Raw genomic sequence first — 16,416 nt, forward strand, 5'->3', positions numbered from 1 at the left:
TATTTAACAAGTATTGAATACTTGTTTATATTTATATTTTATATTTTACCTATGTAGACTCAAAGAGATTTAACTTTTTTACACGTGAGTGTTTCTTTATACAAAGAGAAGCTAAACTAGAAATTTTGGGTTGATTTTCAAAAACTTTACAAACTTCTATTGATTTTTATTTATACCAAATTGAAGAATTTTTAAATAGTGAAACACTTTTTTTTTAATTTGGTAGGCTATATCAATTAAGTTTTGAGCAATGTGCCTGCATTGCCCCCTAATTGTAGGCAGCCTACTTTAGAGAGAAACCAGAACTGTCAGATAAAATTGTATTTTTCTGTGAATTGAGGAAGATGGAAATGATGTATGACATTGAAGCGATCAGGTATAATCCGTCTACCGAAAAACCTCCACCTAATGAACAGTTATGATGAGCTTAGCCCATTTTATCTTAGGTAGTATTACAAACCCAGATTTTAAAGTCTGTTTTGTCACCAGCAATTCCTCTCACACATAACTTTAAGCAGTTTATGTATGTACCCAATAACATTTAATTCAATCATTTTTTATTCTTAATCACATTGCCTTGAATTCTTGTACAGAATATAATATTTTCTTAAATGTCATTCTGTGTATCTTTATTGATATAATTTATATGATCTTGCTAATGAACAAATTCAGGCAAGGCTTTTAAGGCAGTAGGAAACATCTACAACAGAACCTTAGTGCAGCTGTTGAAATATTCAAATTTAGAGCAAGCTCAAAATCTATTATGTTTTAAAGGAGATTTGATATACACTTTTTCCCCCTTGTAAACATTTCTGTTAATTACTCAGAGTTTGAAAAATCTTTACTTCATCCTGGCAGTTCCCTAGAGCTAACAGTCTGTGGCTGGGTCTAAGTAATTGTGGCAGAATGCCAGTTACACTGCATGATGAGCAAAATATTTGCTACAACTGTCACAAAGCAAGAAAAGTCACAAAACAATTTAAAAGCCAGAGGCTTAGAATTAGATTTCTCACTGAATATGTAAACAAGACTTTATATCTCAAACTTATCTATAACAATGAGAAATATATTCCCATATTAAAACTACAAAAATTATCATATTTCAATATTTGATCTTCACCAATATTTCATGATCAATGCACAAAAGAATAGAGAACACACTACAGGAGAAGTTGCCATTATTATCATTTATTCATAGAATTAGAAACATGAGTACAGCTTTTCTGTATTCCTGGAACTGCATGAACCAGCATACATGTAACTAGGTATGTATCCTATACAATGTACCAATGACTTATCTTAGGGGTATTTGTAATCTTACATTTTCAAAGTGAATTAGGAGATGGACAGGGAAATTTCAGTGATAATCAGAGGATATTTATAGCACATATTAGTTATGGCTCAAGGCATCAAAAATCACAGAATTTTCCATTATATACTTATTTAGAGAAAATAATCATATATTTTGCCCCTCACTTTTTAAAATTGTTAGCTACTTTGATACAAAACCCATTTATACTCAAAGATCTGCAGGTTTAGGATTCCTTCTTATGTGTCTTTTATTTGTGGAGGGAGGACATAAATAATCCTGACAGTTTTCTTATTCTTTATCAGAGGAAATTGCACATAGGCTCAACATGTTTTAGTCTCTACCCTCAAACACACAAACACACACACACACGTGTGTGTAAACAATTTGTAATTTAAATTGACAATATAAAATTCCACTGAAAGAGTATTTCTATATGTAATTTTTCATAATAATAGGTTGACTTTATAACTGTTGTTTTCTCTTATGTGTGTGAGCCATGTTAGTCACGAGTTTTGTGAGTTTTCCCAAAAAGCTAACCAAATCATACAGGAAATAAAATAAAAGGTGTAGAGAAGAAAATGTAAACAACTGTTGGGTAAAGTTTCATATTGCTAAACACAGTTGCTTTTTCAATACCATGTTATATTTGACAGCATTTGAAGACAGAGTTTTTTTTTAATATTTTATTTTTTATAAACATATATTTTTATCCCCAGGGGTACAGGTCTGTGAATCGCCAAGTTTACACACTTCACAGCACTCACCAAAGCACATACCCTCCCCAATGTCCATAACCCCACCCCCCTCTCCCAACCCCCAGCAACCCTCAGTTTGTTTTGTGAGATTAAGAGTCACTTATGGTTTGTCTCCCTCCCAATCCCATCTTGTTTCATTTATTCCTCTCCTATCTCCTTAACCCCCCATGTTGTATCTCCACTTCCTCATATCAGGGAGATCATATGATAGTTGTCTTTATCTGATTGACTTATTTCGCTAAGCATGATACCCTCTAGTTCCATCCACATCATCTCAAATGGCATGATTTCATTTCTTTTGATGGCTGCATAGTATTCCATTGTGTATATATACCACATCTTCTTTATCCATTCATCTGTTGATGAACATCTAGGTTCTTTCCATAGTTTGGCTATTGTTGACATTGCTGCTATAAACATTTGGGTGCATGTGCCCTTCAGATCACTACACTTGTATCTTTAGGGTAAATACACAGTAGTGCAATTGCTGGGTCATAGGGTAGTTCTATTTTCAACATTTTGAGGAACCGCCCTGCTGTTTTCCAGAGTGGCTGCACCAGCTTCCATTCCCACCAACAGTGTAGGAGGGTTCCCCTTTCTCCGCATCCTCACCAGCATCTGTCATTTCCTGACTTGTTAATTTTAGCCATTCTGACTGGTGTGAGGTGATATCTCATTGTTGTTTTGATTTGTATTTCCCTGATGCCGAGTGACGTAGAGCACTTTTTCATGTGTCTATTGGCCATCTGGATGTCCTCTTTGCATAAATGTCTGTTCATGTCCTCTGCCCATTTCTTGATTGGATTATTTGTTCTTTGGGTGTTGAGTTTTCTAAGTTCTTTATAGATTTTGGACACTAGCCCTTTATCTGATATGTCATTTGCAAATATCTTCTGCCATTCTCTCAGTTGTCTTTTGGCTTTGTTAACTGTTTCCTTTACTGTGCAAAAGTTTTTGATCTTGATGAAATCCCAATAGTTCATTTTTAGCCTTGCTTCCCTTGCCTTTGGTGATGTTTCTAGGAAGATGTTGCTGCAGCCAAGATTGAAGAGGTTGCTGCCTGTGTTCTCCTCAAGGATTTTGATGGATTCCTTTCTCACATTGAGGTCCATCATCCATTTTGAGTCTGTTTCCATGTGTGGTGTAAGGAAATGGTCCAATTTCATTTTTCTGCATGTGGCTGTCCAATTTTCCCAACACCATTTATTGAAGAGGCTGCTTCTTTCCTGCTTTGTCAAAGATTAGTTGACCATAGAGTTGAGGGTCTATTTATGGGCTCTCTATTCTGTTCCATTGATCTATATGTGTTTTTGTGCCAGTACCATGCTGTCTTGATGACAGAGTTGTAATAACGCTTGAAGTCTGGAATTGTGATGCCACCAACTTTGGCTTTCTTTTTCAATATTCCTTTGGCTATTTGAGGTCTTTTCTGGTTCCATATAAATTTTAGGATTATTTGTTCCATTTCTTTGAAAATAATGGATGGGATTTTGATAGGAATTGCATTAAATGTGTAGATTGCTTTAGGTAGCAAAGACATTTTCACAATATTTATTCTTCCAATCCAGGAGCATGGAACATTTTTCCATTTCTTTGTGTCTTCCTCAATTTCTTTCATGAGTACTTTATAGATTTTTGAGTATAGATTCTTAGTCTCTTTGGTTAGGTTTATTCATAGGTATCTTATAGTTTTGGGTGCAATTGTAAATGGAATTAACTCCTTAATTTCTCTTTCTTCCGTCTTGTTGCTGGTGTAGAGAAATGCAACTGATTTCTGTGCATTGATTTTATATCCTGACATTTTATTGAATTCCTGTACAAGTTCTAGCAGTTTTGGAGTGGAGTCTTTTGGGTTTTCCACATATAGTATCATACCATCTGCGAAGAGTGACTTCTTCTTTGCCGATTTGGATGCCTTTAATTTCCTTTTGTTGTCTGATTGCTGAGGCTAGGACTTCTAGTTCTATGTTGAATAGCAGTGGTCATAATGGACATCCCTGCTGTGTTCCTGACCTTAGCAGAAAAGCTTTCAGTTTTTCTCCATTGAGAATGATATTTGTGGTGGGCTTTTCATAGATGGCTTTGATAGTATTGAGGTATGTGCCCTCTATCCCTACACTTTGAAGAGTTTTGATCAGGAAGGAATGCTGTACTTTGTCAAATGCTTTTTCAGCATCTATTGAGAGTATCATATGGTTCTTGTTCTCTCTTTTATTAATGTGTTGTATCACATTGATTGATTTGCAGATGTTGAACCAAACTTGCAGCCCTGGAATAAATCCCACTTGGTCGTGGTGAATAATCCTTTTAATGTACTGTTGAATCCTATTGGCTAGAATTTTGGTGAGAATTTTCACATCTGTGTTCATCAAGGATATTGGTCTGTAGTTCTCTTTTTTGATGGGATCCTCGTCTGGTTTAGGATCAAGGTGATGCTGGCCTCATAAAATGAGTTTGGAAGTTTTCCTTCCATTTCTATTTTTTGGAACAGTTTCAGGAGAATAGGAATTAGTTCTTCTTTAAAGAAGTCCCCTGGGAAGCTGTCTGGCCCTTATTAATTCTTTCAAAGAACCAGCTCCTAGTTTCATTTATTTGCTCTAGTGCTTTTTTGATTTCTATTTCATTGTTTTCTGCTTTGATCTTTATGATTTCTCTTCTCCTGCTGGGTTTAGGCTTTCTTTCTTGTTCTTTCTCTAGCTCCTTTAGGTGTAGGGTTAGGTTGTGTACTTGAGACCTTTCTTGTGTCTTGAGAAAGGCTTGTACTGCTATATATTTTTCTCTCAGGACTGCCTTTGCTGTGTTCCACAGATTTTGAACTGTTGTGTTTTCATTATCATTTGTTTTCATGAATTTTTTCAATTCTTTAATTTCCTGGCTGACCCATTCATTCTTTAAAAGAATGCTGTTTAGTCTTCATGTATTTGGGTTCTTTCCAAATTTCCTCTTGTGATTGAGTTCTAGCTTCAAAGCATTGTGGTCTGAAAATACCAGGGAATGATCCCAATCTTTTTGATACCAGTTGAGACCTGATTTAGGACTAGGATGTGATCTATTTTGGAGAATGTTCCATATGCACTGGAGAAGAATGTGTATTCTGTTGCTTTGGGATGAAATGTTCTGAATATTCTGTGATGTCCATCTGGTCCAGTGTGTCGTTTAAGACCTTTATTTCATTGTTTATCTTTTGCTTGGATGATCTGTTCATTTCAGTGAGGGGAGTATTAAAGTCCCCTACTATTATTGTATTATTGTTGATGTGTTTCTTTGATATTTTGATTAATTGTTTTATATAGTTGGCTGCTCCCACGTTAGGGGCATAGATATTTAAAATTGTTAGATCTTCTTGTTGGACATTCCTTTGAGTATGATATATTGTCCTTCCTCATCTCTTATTATAGTCTTTGGCTTAAAATCTTATTGATCTGATATAAGGATTGCCACTCCTGCTTTTTTCTGATGTCCATTATTATGGTAAATTATTTTCCATCCCCTCACTTTAAATCTGGAGGTGTCTTCAGGTCTAACATGAGTCTCTTGTAGGCAACATATAGGTGGGTTTTGTTTTTTTTATCCATTCTGATACCCTGTGTCTTTTGACAGGGGCATTTAGCCCATTAACATTCAGGGTAACTATTGAGAGATATGAATTTAGTGCCATTGTATTGCCTGTAAGGTGACTATTACTGTATATGGTCTCTGTTCCTTTCTGATCTATCACTTGTAGGCTCTCCCTTTGCTTAGAGGACCCCCTTTCAATATTTCCTGTAGAGCTGGTTTGGTGTTTGCAAATTCTTTCAGTTTTTGTTTGTCCTGGAAGCTTTTTATCTCTCCTTCTATTTTCAATGAAAACCTAGCTGGATATAGTATTCTTGGCTGCATGCTTTTCTCATTTAGTGCTCTGAATATATCATGCCAGCTCTTTCTGGCCTGTCAGGTTTCTGTGGATAAGTCTGCTGTCAATCTAATATTTTTACCTTTGTATGTTACAGACTTCTTTTCCCAGGCTGCTTTCAGGATTTTCTCTTTGTCACTAAGACTTGTAAATTTTATTATTATTTGATGGGGTGTGCACTTATTCTTGGTGATTTTGAGGGGGGTTCTCTGCACCTCCTGGATTTTGATGCATGTTCCCTTTGCCATATTAGGGAAATTCTCTCCAATAATTCTCTCTAATATACCTTCTGCTCCCCTCTCTCTTTCTTCTTCTTCTGGGATCCCAGTTATTCTAATGTTGTTTCATCTTATGGTATCACTTATCTCTCAAATTCTTCCCTCATGGTCCAGTAGCTGTTTGTCCTTCTTTTGCTCAGCTTCTTTATTCTCTGTCATTTGGTCTTCTATATCACTAATTCTTTCTTCTGCCTCATTTATCCTAGCAGGGAGAGCCTCCATTTTTTATTGCACCTCATTAATAGCTTTTTTGATTTCAACTTGGTTAGATTTTAGTTCTTTCATTTCTCCAGAAAGGGCTTTTTATCTCCCAAGAAGGTTTCTCTAATATTTTCCATGCCTTTTTTGAGCCCAGCTAGAACCTTGAGAATCGTCATTCTGAATTCTAGATCTGACATATTACCAACGTCTGTATTGATTAGGTCCCTAGCCTTTGGTACTGCCTCTTGTTCTTTTTTTTGTGGTGAATTTTTCCACCTTGTCATTTTGTCCAGGTAAGAGTATATGAAGGAACAAGTAAAATAATAAAAGGGTGACAAAGACCGCAGGAAAATACACTTTAAACAAATCAGAGGAGATTCCAAATCGCAAGGGGGAAAAAGCTGATAAAAAGAGGTTCAGGGAAAAAAAAATTAAAAAAAGAAACAGAATTAAGAAAAAATATAAAAAACAAAAATATATATTTATATTAGATAAACTAGTTAAAAAACGTTAAAAAAGAAAAGGGTAAAAGTTAAAAAAAACTAAGCAGCAGCAGAAAAAAAAAAAACAAAACATTAAATTAACTGCCATACTAAAGAATCATGGGGAGAAAGCCATGAGTTCCATGCTTTGCTTTCTCCTCCTCTGGAATTCTGCTGGTATTCTCTCTGGAGAATTCTCTCCTTGGTATTGAACCTGCTCTCCTTGGTAGGTGAACTTGGTCCTGGCTGGATTTCTTGTTGATCTTCTTAGGGAGGGCCCTGTTGTAGTGATTTTCAAGTGTCTTTGCCCCAGGCAGAATTGCACAGCCCTTACCAGGGGCCAGGCTGAGTAATCCATTCAGGTTCGCTTTTGGCAGCTTTTGTTCCCTGAGTGCTTTCCATAGAGTTCCTGGAGGATGGGAATGAAAATGGCAGCCTCCCAGTTTCTGCCTGGAGGAGCCGAGAGCTCAGGGCCCCACTCCTCAGTGTGCCTTCAGAGAATAGCGCCCAATTACTCCCATCTCCCTGGCCTCCAGCCGCGCTCCAAGCTCACCGAGCCTGTGACTGGTTCAAGGTAACCCCGAGCTGAGAGTTTACTCCTCGGCTCTGTCTCTGTAGCCTGCTTTCTTGTAATACCTGCAAGCTCTGTGACACTTAGACACCCCCGATCCTTCTGTGACCCTGCAGGACCTGAGGCCACGCTGACCCCGCGTGGGCTTCACCCTTGTTTAGCCTCTGGAGCGACATCCTTCAGTGGAACAGACTTTTAAAAGTCCTGATTTAGTGCTCCGTTGCTCCGCTGCCTGCTGGGAGCCGGCCCCTCCCCCTACGGTCTATCTTTCCGTCGCTTTGGATTCACTTCTCTGCCAGTCCTACCTTTCAGAAAGTGGTTGATTTTCTGTTTCTAGAGTTGCTGTTCTTCTTGTCTTCAATCTCCCTTTGGAATTGTAGGTGTTTACAATCTTTAGATAAGCTATCTAGCTGATCTCCTGCTACCTGATGTAGTCTTAGCGTGCTACTTCTCTGCCATCTTGACTCCTCTGAGGTCAGAGATTTTAAGCAACTGTCCAAGGTCATAAGCAGAATGTTAAAGCCCAGATTTCCATTTTCACTATACATATTTTGTATGGATTTTTACCTTCTCAAATTAGCAGGCTTCCTAGTGTATACTCTTCCATCTATATAATGTGATCCTATGTGATCATGTGCAATCTCTGAAAGCAAAATAATATTCATCATACAAATATAACCCATCGATGATTCACAAATATCAAGCCTTGAAAAACCTTTGGTTAAAAATTGACTGAAGATAAAAGAAAATAAAAGTCAAAAGTAAATTTACAAATTGATTGATTCCAGATTTCCTGACTTGAGCTCTTATCTTTTATGTCATGCTTTATGTTATATTCACTCAGTAAACATTGACTTATTTTTTTTTCTTACCATGAGCTAGCAAGTAGCAATAGGATAAAGTTCATATTCACTGTGTTCAAAATGGACCATATATTCTACCATCACACCCTATTTTAAGAGGAAGAAGTATTATTAAATACTTAAATTAATAGTAATTAAATGTGATTCAGTTTGATTTTAGGGACAAACTTCTTAAATGCAAAGTTTTATTGCCTAAAAACAGGAGTGGGACTGGAGTATACACTGCTAGCAGTAAAGACCTGTATGCTTATCTGATTGAGAGAAATCTTCATTTGGCTTGGAAATTTTTAACATACAATGCAAAGAGTAATTTTATGTTAATTTATATAAAATGTGTGAAAATTATAAGTATTTTAGTTGTTCACAACTAAAATGATTTCTGGTATTTAGATCTGAAAAGCTTTCTTCAATGGGCCTTTATACAGAAGACAGAGAATATAATGTAAAATACAGTTAACAATTTACATAAACTATGCACAAGAAGTTTTATAGAACAGTTTCTTATAAGTTCCTTATTATGTCTAGAAGAAAATAAAACATTTCCATTTTGTAGTTATTGCAATTTTTAAAAATTTTATAGGTTTTTAACAATTATGGTACATACTTATTATAAACTTCAAACATATTTTTATTTAAATCTCAATTCATCTGAAATAATATTATACCAGTAATATAACCTCTTACAAAGAAGAAAACTGACACTTAGAAATGTTTAAATAGATTACATAAAGTGATACAGGAACAAAATGGCAAAACTTAGGGTTTCTCATTGGATGGGTGGGTAGAGAGATAAAAGACATCATCGGGAGATATACATCATCTGGGGACTTAAGATGGAAGCTTCAAGATGGTTCAGTCACATTGGACAATCTCTTCCAAAGGCAATGGGAAAGCTGGATTCAGGGCCCTAGGAGGTAAGCATTTCTATCTTCATAGAGTAGTAAGGCCTTGTTTCTTCACATGTTCATCCATGTAGTTTTTCTACATGGTCTCTTCAGTATTATAGTTAGCTTTCTTAAACAGCTCAGACTTTCCAAAATCATTAAAAGGGAAGCTTTCTGGTTTTCTCAAATGCATAAATGTTATAGTAGCCTTTTCTCAATTATACTGAATACAATAATCACAACCTAGATTTGGTATGGGAGAATCTACACAAAAATTTGAATTTTTGGTTCATTGTGATTTGGTTTGGTTCATTGTGGACCATCTTTGAGAGTAGCTACCAAAAGAAACAAGCTCAGATAAGAAATGAGAAAGGAAAAATAGAATCTCCCTGAAAGAGTGGTAATGATACATTCTCAAGGAGACAAGATATGGTGAAATGGGATGGTAGAATTTACTGGAAGCCATTATTTTAATAATAACCACATTAACCTTTCTACACTAATTTACTTCAAAATATCTTCCTTTTTAAAATAAAATATTTATTTATTTATTTATTTATTTATTTATTTATTTTAAAGGAAGAACAAGCAGAGGGGAGAGCAGAGGGAGAGGGAAAGGATGAATCCTCAAGCGGGCTCTGCACCGAGTGCAGAGCCCTAAACAGAGCTCGATCCCAGGACCCTGAGATTATGACCTGAGCCAAAATCAAGAGCTGGCCATTTTACCTACTGAGCCACCCGCTGCCCCTTCAAAATGCCTCTTAAATTCCATATTGATTGCTTGACTTCCTGAGTGGGTTTGAAGTATATTACTAATTTCCCAATATGTCACACTGGATAGATGTCTTTATTTTCATTGTATTAGTAACAACAGCAATAGTAGTGCTTATGTTAATAATAATATAGTAACAATAGCAGTAGTAGTTTCTAACTCAGTTGCAAGATAGTTGGAATATATGGTCTCTAACATTTGAGTCCTTTTAAATTTGTCAAGACTTGTATTATGGTCCAGCATATAGTTAATTTGGTAACTTTCCCATGTGTACTTGTAAACAATATATCCTCTACCATTGTTGAGTGCAATGCTACTTACTCAATTTGGCCAAATAGCAGACTGAAGTTGTTCTGACCTTCTATTTATATGCTACCAATTTTCTTTTTTTCTATCAGCTACTGAAAGACATGTATTAAAGTTTCCTATTGTTATAGGTTTGTCTGGGTTTTTTGCTTTATATTTTGAGGCTATATTATTATGCTTATATGAATTTATTAATTTTGTATATCTCCAGTGAATTAAACCATTTATCACTACAAAATTACTTACCTTTCATGAAATGCCTCTTACAATGTATTTTGTCTAGCATTAATATACCAATTTTCTTTGGGTTAATTTTTGCATGAGTATCATTTCTATTCTTTTACTTTCATTTAATTCATTATAATGTGTTTCTTATAAGCAGAATGGGGTTTTTTGGTGTTTGTTTTTCATCCAGATACTCTTTGTTTTTCATATATATATATATATATATATATATATATATATATATATATATATATGGCATTTAATGTGTTCCTATCTAGATTCTGAACCAAATACTCCTTCCATTCTTCAAGATAAATCCTAGAGATAATATGAAAGGAAACAAGAAGACACCATGGTCTAGGAAGTCACTTGGGTCATAAGGGAAACTGGTCTAATCTTGTGTATATTTGGATGGTGATTTTCACCTAGGATAGGTGGCAATGAATGAATGAAACAGTGGAAATCATAAACTTGGAAGAAACAGCATCAGACCCTGCACCTAATTTGTCTTAGACCTTTTTGTGATACTTCAATAACAAAATCAATGCAGAATTTCTTGTGCTTTTGAGCAGTTGAGCAGATGACAAAATAGGGCATTGCTTTCCACCCTATACAAACCTCCTGGCCTGGTAAAAAGTAATCTAAAGACAATCAGCACCATTGTTGCTTTTTTCCTCATTAGCAGAGGATGAAGCCTGGACCTGATAAAATGTTCTGTGGTGTGAGGAGATGATTGACTGATTTTATGGTGCCTGGGGGTCTTCAAATTATAGCTTGTTTTCTCCCTACCACTGAATTAATTGGCTGTCCCAAGCACTGGGTCTTGGCCTTTGCCAATATATTTTGGCTGAGAGAATAGCTGATATCTCCAGAGCACAACAAGCTCCAGACTGAAGTAACAAGATATGTTATTAACACAATCATTTCAAAGGAAATGTGTTTGTGTATGTGCACAAACACACATACATGTGACTGAAGAGTCTATCAAAATCAAGAATTTTAACTTAAATAAATAGACATATTTAAAAAGCTAAAGGAATATTAGCATATGAAATAATAATCCAAAAACATAAATATCACCAACTAGAAATATGAGAAATGAAAAGTATCCATTAAACCGTTCCTCTTTAGAAGTATTTTTCAGATTAGTCAATGTCATTTTCCCCTTTTACTAGCTATTGTATCTTTCACAAATTACTACTTAGTGATTCAATTTCCTCATATAAAGTCATAATAATACTGGTTATATCATAGACTCATTTTAAAAACTAAATTACTTAGTACACATAAAACTAACTTTGCTGTTCCTGACATGGAGTAGGAGCTATAAAAATTTTATTTCTTATTGTTATCATTATTGTTTCAATCTAATGACTGAAAAAGTAACAAGATTAATATAATAACTGGATATGCATAAAATATTAAAAAGTGAGTATGCTCATTAAAGGACATGTAATAGAGATGCCTGGGTGGCTCAGTGGGGTAAGTATCTGCCTCTGACTCAGGTCACTGATCTTGGGGGCCTGGGATTGAGCTTCTTGTTGGCATGAAGTCTGCTTCTCCCTCTGCCTCTCCTCCCTCTTCATGCTTTCTCTCTGTCTCTGTCTCTCTCTCTCAAATAAATAAATTAAAAGAAATAATTAAAGGACATGTAATAGACAAGGAAAACAACATTTATTAGGCATATGAAAGAAAGATTTATTTTTCTGATCATAATATATGTATCAATTTTAGTAGATAAATAAATCCCAAGCCCTTTAAATTTTAGGATAATACTTCTTAATTACTCATAGATCAAGAGTACTTGGAATAGCAATGAAGGAACACCTGGATGGCTCAGTCAGGTAAGTGTCAGAGTCTTGATTTCAGCTCAGGTCATGATCTCCAGGTCGTGAGATCAAGCCCTACATTGGGCTCCATGCTTGGCAGGAAGTATGCTTCTCTATCTCCCCCTCTCCTTTTGCCCCTCCCCCTGCACATGCTATTTCTCAAATAAATAAATCTTTAAATAAAAAATAATAACAACATATACACTAAGAACTAATTATAAGTAAAATATATATTAGAACCTGTAAGATTCAAGTAGCAAAAGGATTTGTATAGACTTCATCATTTTTTTAGTAATTATTAAGATGAAAATTAAATGAGCTATGTTTCTAATTTAGTAGACAAAAAATAAGAAACAAAAATGGAGAAAAGGAGAGAGAATGTACCCATTTTACCATAAAGATGAGGATAGTTTGAAAGTAAAAACAAGGGCAAAAGTAACATGAAAACACTAAGTATAAGAAAGCAAATGCAGCAATATTAATAATAGATAAGGTAGACTTGAACACAATTTTGAGTAAGAAAATGGAACTCACATAAGAACTCAACATAATCACAATATGTATAGACTTAGTAAAAGTGTTTTAAAACATATGAAACAAAAGTTGACAGAACTAAAGGAAAATAGACAAATCCATAAGCCTAAAGAAAGATTCAGCTAGAAATTTTTAACAATTAGTAATGGCTGTGTGTCTGCTGGATTAAAAGTGTGTGACCCCTGTTGGCCATGACAAAGGAGGTTCTCACACTCTCTCAGGCTGTTTTTCTAGGAACACATGTTTGTGGGACAGATTGGGGAGTATCCTGAGAAAGCTGCTTCTGAGGTGCCAGCTAGGATAGGGCAGTAGCAGCCACTTCTAAAATTCTGTCTACACCCAAATCCCCTCTTTTCCTACAGAAAAACTGCTTTAATATGTAGGATGAAGAGCTAAAAGGCTGTGGCCTAAAGACCTTCACAGAAACCCACTGCCTCAAGGCAAAAACAGCAGCCACTTCCAAAGCCGCCATCCAACTCATGGTCTCATCCCCATTACCATCACCTGCCTTGTATGAGAAGAGGTAGAAAACAGGAAACTCAAAATGGGTATTATATCTAAATATAAATTGTAAAACTATAAAACTTCTAGAAGAAAATGTATGTATGACACTTTAGATATGACACCAAGACAACCCTATGGAGAAGAAAATCTTAAATTAGATTTGATCAAAATTGAAAATGTTTGCACTGCAAAAAAAAAACATTGTTAAGAAAATAAAAGGTCAAGCCCCAGGCTCAGAGAATTGTATCCAGAATATATAAAAATTTCCCAATTCCCAACTAGAAAATATGTGCAATTCTGAGTGAAGAAAAGTCCCAGACTAAATAAAGTCTGGCTTCTATTTTATAAAATTAAAAAGCAATCAATTCTAAATAATATATTGTTCACACACATACATATACATGCAACAATACTTACACACACACACACACAGAGAAAAAAAGCAGTGGAAGATAGTGTGAGAACATAGACATGTAAGTTATTGGTAAGTGTGTGCTTATTGTTTTAAGTAGCAGGTTCATGACTGATTACAATATTTCAAAATAAATATAAAAATAAATAAAATATAATAGGGACATATGTAAACCAATATTGCTAAGTATATCATTGTTAGAGTCTGAATGTTTTTGTGCCTGCCCCCAGATTTCATACATTAGAATCCTAACACCTAATGTGATGATGTTAAGAAGTTGGGGCCTTTGAGAAATGATTAGGTCATGAGGATGGAAACCTCACGATTGGAATTAGTGCCCTTATAAAACAAACCCCATTTAAAAGAGAGTTCCTTGACCCCTTATAAAAGAGAGCTACCATAGCAAAAAGGTGCCATCTAGGAAGTAGGCCTTCACCAAACACTCAATCTTCTGACATCATAACCTTAGACTTCCCCTCCTCCATAACTGTGAGAAAAAAATGTCTGTTGTTCATAAACTACCTAGTATGTGATATTTTCATACAACAACAGGGACAGACTGAGACCCTTATAATAGAAAATAGGTTTAAAATGATAAACTTCAATAATGATGGATAGAATTTGGTTTATTACAACACAGAATACTGTTTTGGCATTAAAAAGAAAGAAAAGTTTATGTAGCAACATGAATGAAGTTCACCAACACAATATTAGGTGAGAAAAGAAAGCCCCAGAAAAATATCTACTATAGTATGTATGTCTACTGTATTTCTGATGCTATTTATTTAAAATTTAAAGCAAGTATATTATGGAGCTATAATATGGATATATGAAATAAATGTAAAAAAGAAAGTAATGTAAATGATCTTTTTAAAACTCATGAGATTAGTTATCTCTTTTGAGACTGAGAGCAAGGAAGAGAGTAACAGAAGAGAGGAGGTATGTATAGATGACTCAATTTTATTGATAAAATATTTTATTCCTTAACTGGGTAATGGGTGTGTAGGCATGTTACACCTTCAACAGGCAATAATTTGTTGTTAGTTGAAATAGTACGTTTTGAAATCAGGCAACTTGATGCCCCCAGTTTTGTTTTCTTTTTCAACATTTCATTAGCAATTCGGGGGGTTCCATACAAATTTTAGGATTGTTTGTTCCAGCTCTTTGAAAGGTGCTGGTGAAATTTTGATCAGGATGCCATTGAAAGTGTAGATTGCTCTAGGCAGTATGGACATTTTAACAATGTTTATTCTTCCAATCCAATGAGCATGGAGTGGTCTTCCATCTTTTTGTGTCTTCTTCAATTTCTTTCATGAGTGCTCCATAGTTCCTTGAGTACAGATACCTTACCTCTTTGGTTAGGTTTATTCCCAGGTTCTTGGTGCTATAGTAAATGGAATCGATTCTCTAATTTCTCTTTCTATATTTTCACTGTTAGAAATCAGTCAGCAACTGATTTCTGTACATTGATTTTGTATCCTGTCACATTACTGAATTGCTATATGAGTTCTAGTGGTTTGAGAGTAGAGTCTTTTGAGTTTTCCATATAAAGTATCATGTCATCTGTGAAGAGAGAGAGTTTGACTTCTTCATTGCCAATTTGAATACCATTTATTTCTTTTTCTTGTCTGATTTCTGTTGCTAGGATTTATAGTATTATGTTGAACAAGAGTGGTGAGAGTGGGCATCCTTGTCATGTTGCTGGTCTCAAAGGGAAAGATGTCAGCTTTTCCCCATTAAAGATATTTGCTGTGGGTTTTTCATAGATAGATTTAATGAAGTTGAGGAATGTTCCCTCTATCCCTATAATTTGAAGCATTTTAATCAGGAATGGATGCTGTATCTTGTCAAATGCTTTTTCTTCATCAATTGATAGAACTATGTGATTCTTCTCTCTTCTCTTATTAATTTATTCTATCAGACTGATTAATTTGTGAATGTTGAACCACCCTTGCCTCCCAGAGATAAATCCCACCTGGTCATGGTGGGTAATCTTTTTAATGTACCGTTGGATCCTATTAGCTAGGATCTTGTTGAGAATCTTAGCATCCATATTCATCAGGGATATTGGTCTGAACTTCTCCTTTTTGGTGGGGTCTTTGCCCCACCAAAAGGAGATTTGGGGATCAGGGTAATGTTGGCTTCATAAAAAGAGTCTGGAAGTTTTCCTACTGTTTCTATTTTTTGAAACTGCTTCAGGAGAACAGGTATCATTTCTTCTTTGAATGTTTGGTAGAATTCTCCATGGAATCCATCAGGTCCTCTCTTATTTTTTGAGAGGTTTTTGATCACTGCCTCAATTTTGTTACTAGATTCTGGTTTATTCAGGTTGTCAATCTCTTCCTGATTCAGCTTTGGAAGTTTATAGATTCCAGGAATGCATCCATTTCATCTAGGTTGGTTAACTTATTGGCATATAATTATTGATAATAATTTCTGATGAATGTTTCTATTTCCTTGGTCTTAGTCATGATCTCTCCCTTTTTATTCATAGTTTTATTAATTTTGGTCCTCTCTCTTTTCTTTTGGATTAGTTTGGCCAATGGTTTATCAATCTTATTGATTCTTTCAAAGAAACAGCTTCTAGTTTTGTTGA

This window comes from Mustela erminea, chromosome 15 (assembly GCF_009829155.1).
Source record: "Mustela erminea isolate mMusErm1 chromosome 15, mMusErm1.Pri, whole genome shotgun sequence".
NCBI classification, from domain to species: Eukaryota; Metazoa; Chordata; class Mammalia; order Carnivora; family Mustelidae; genus Mustela; species Mustela erminea.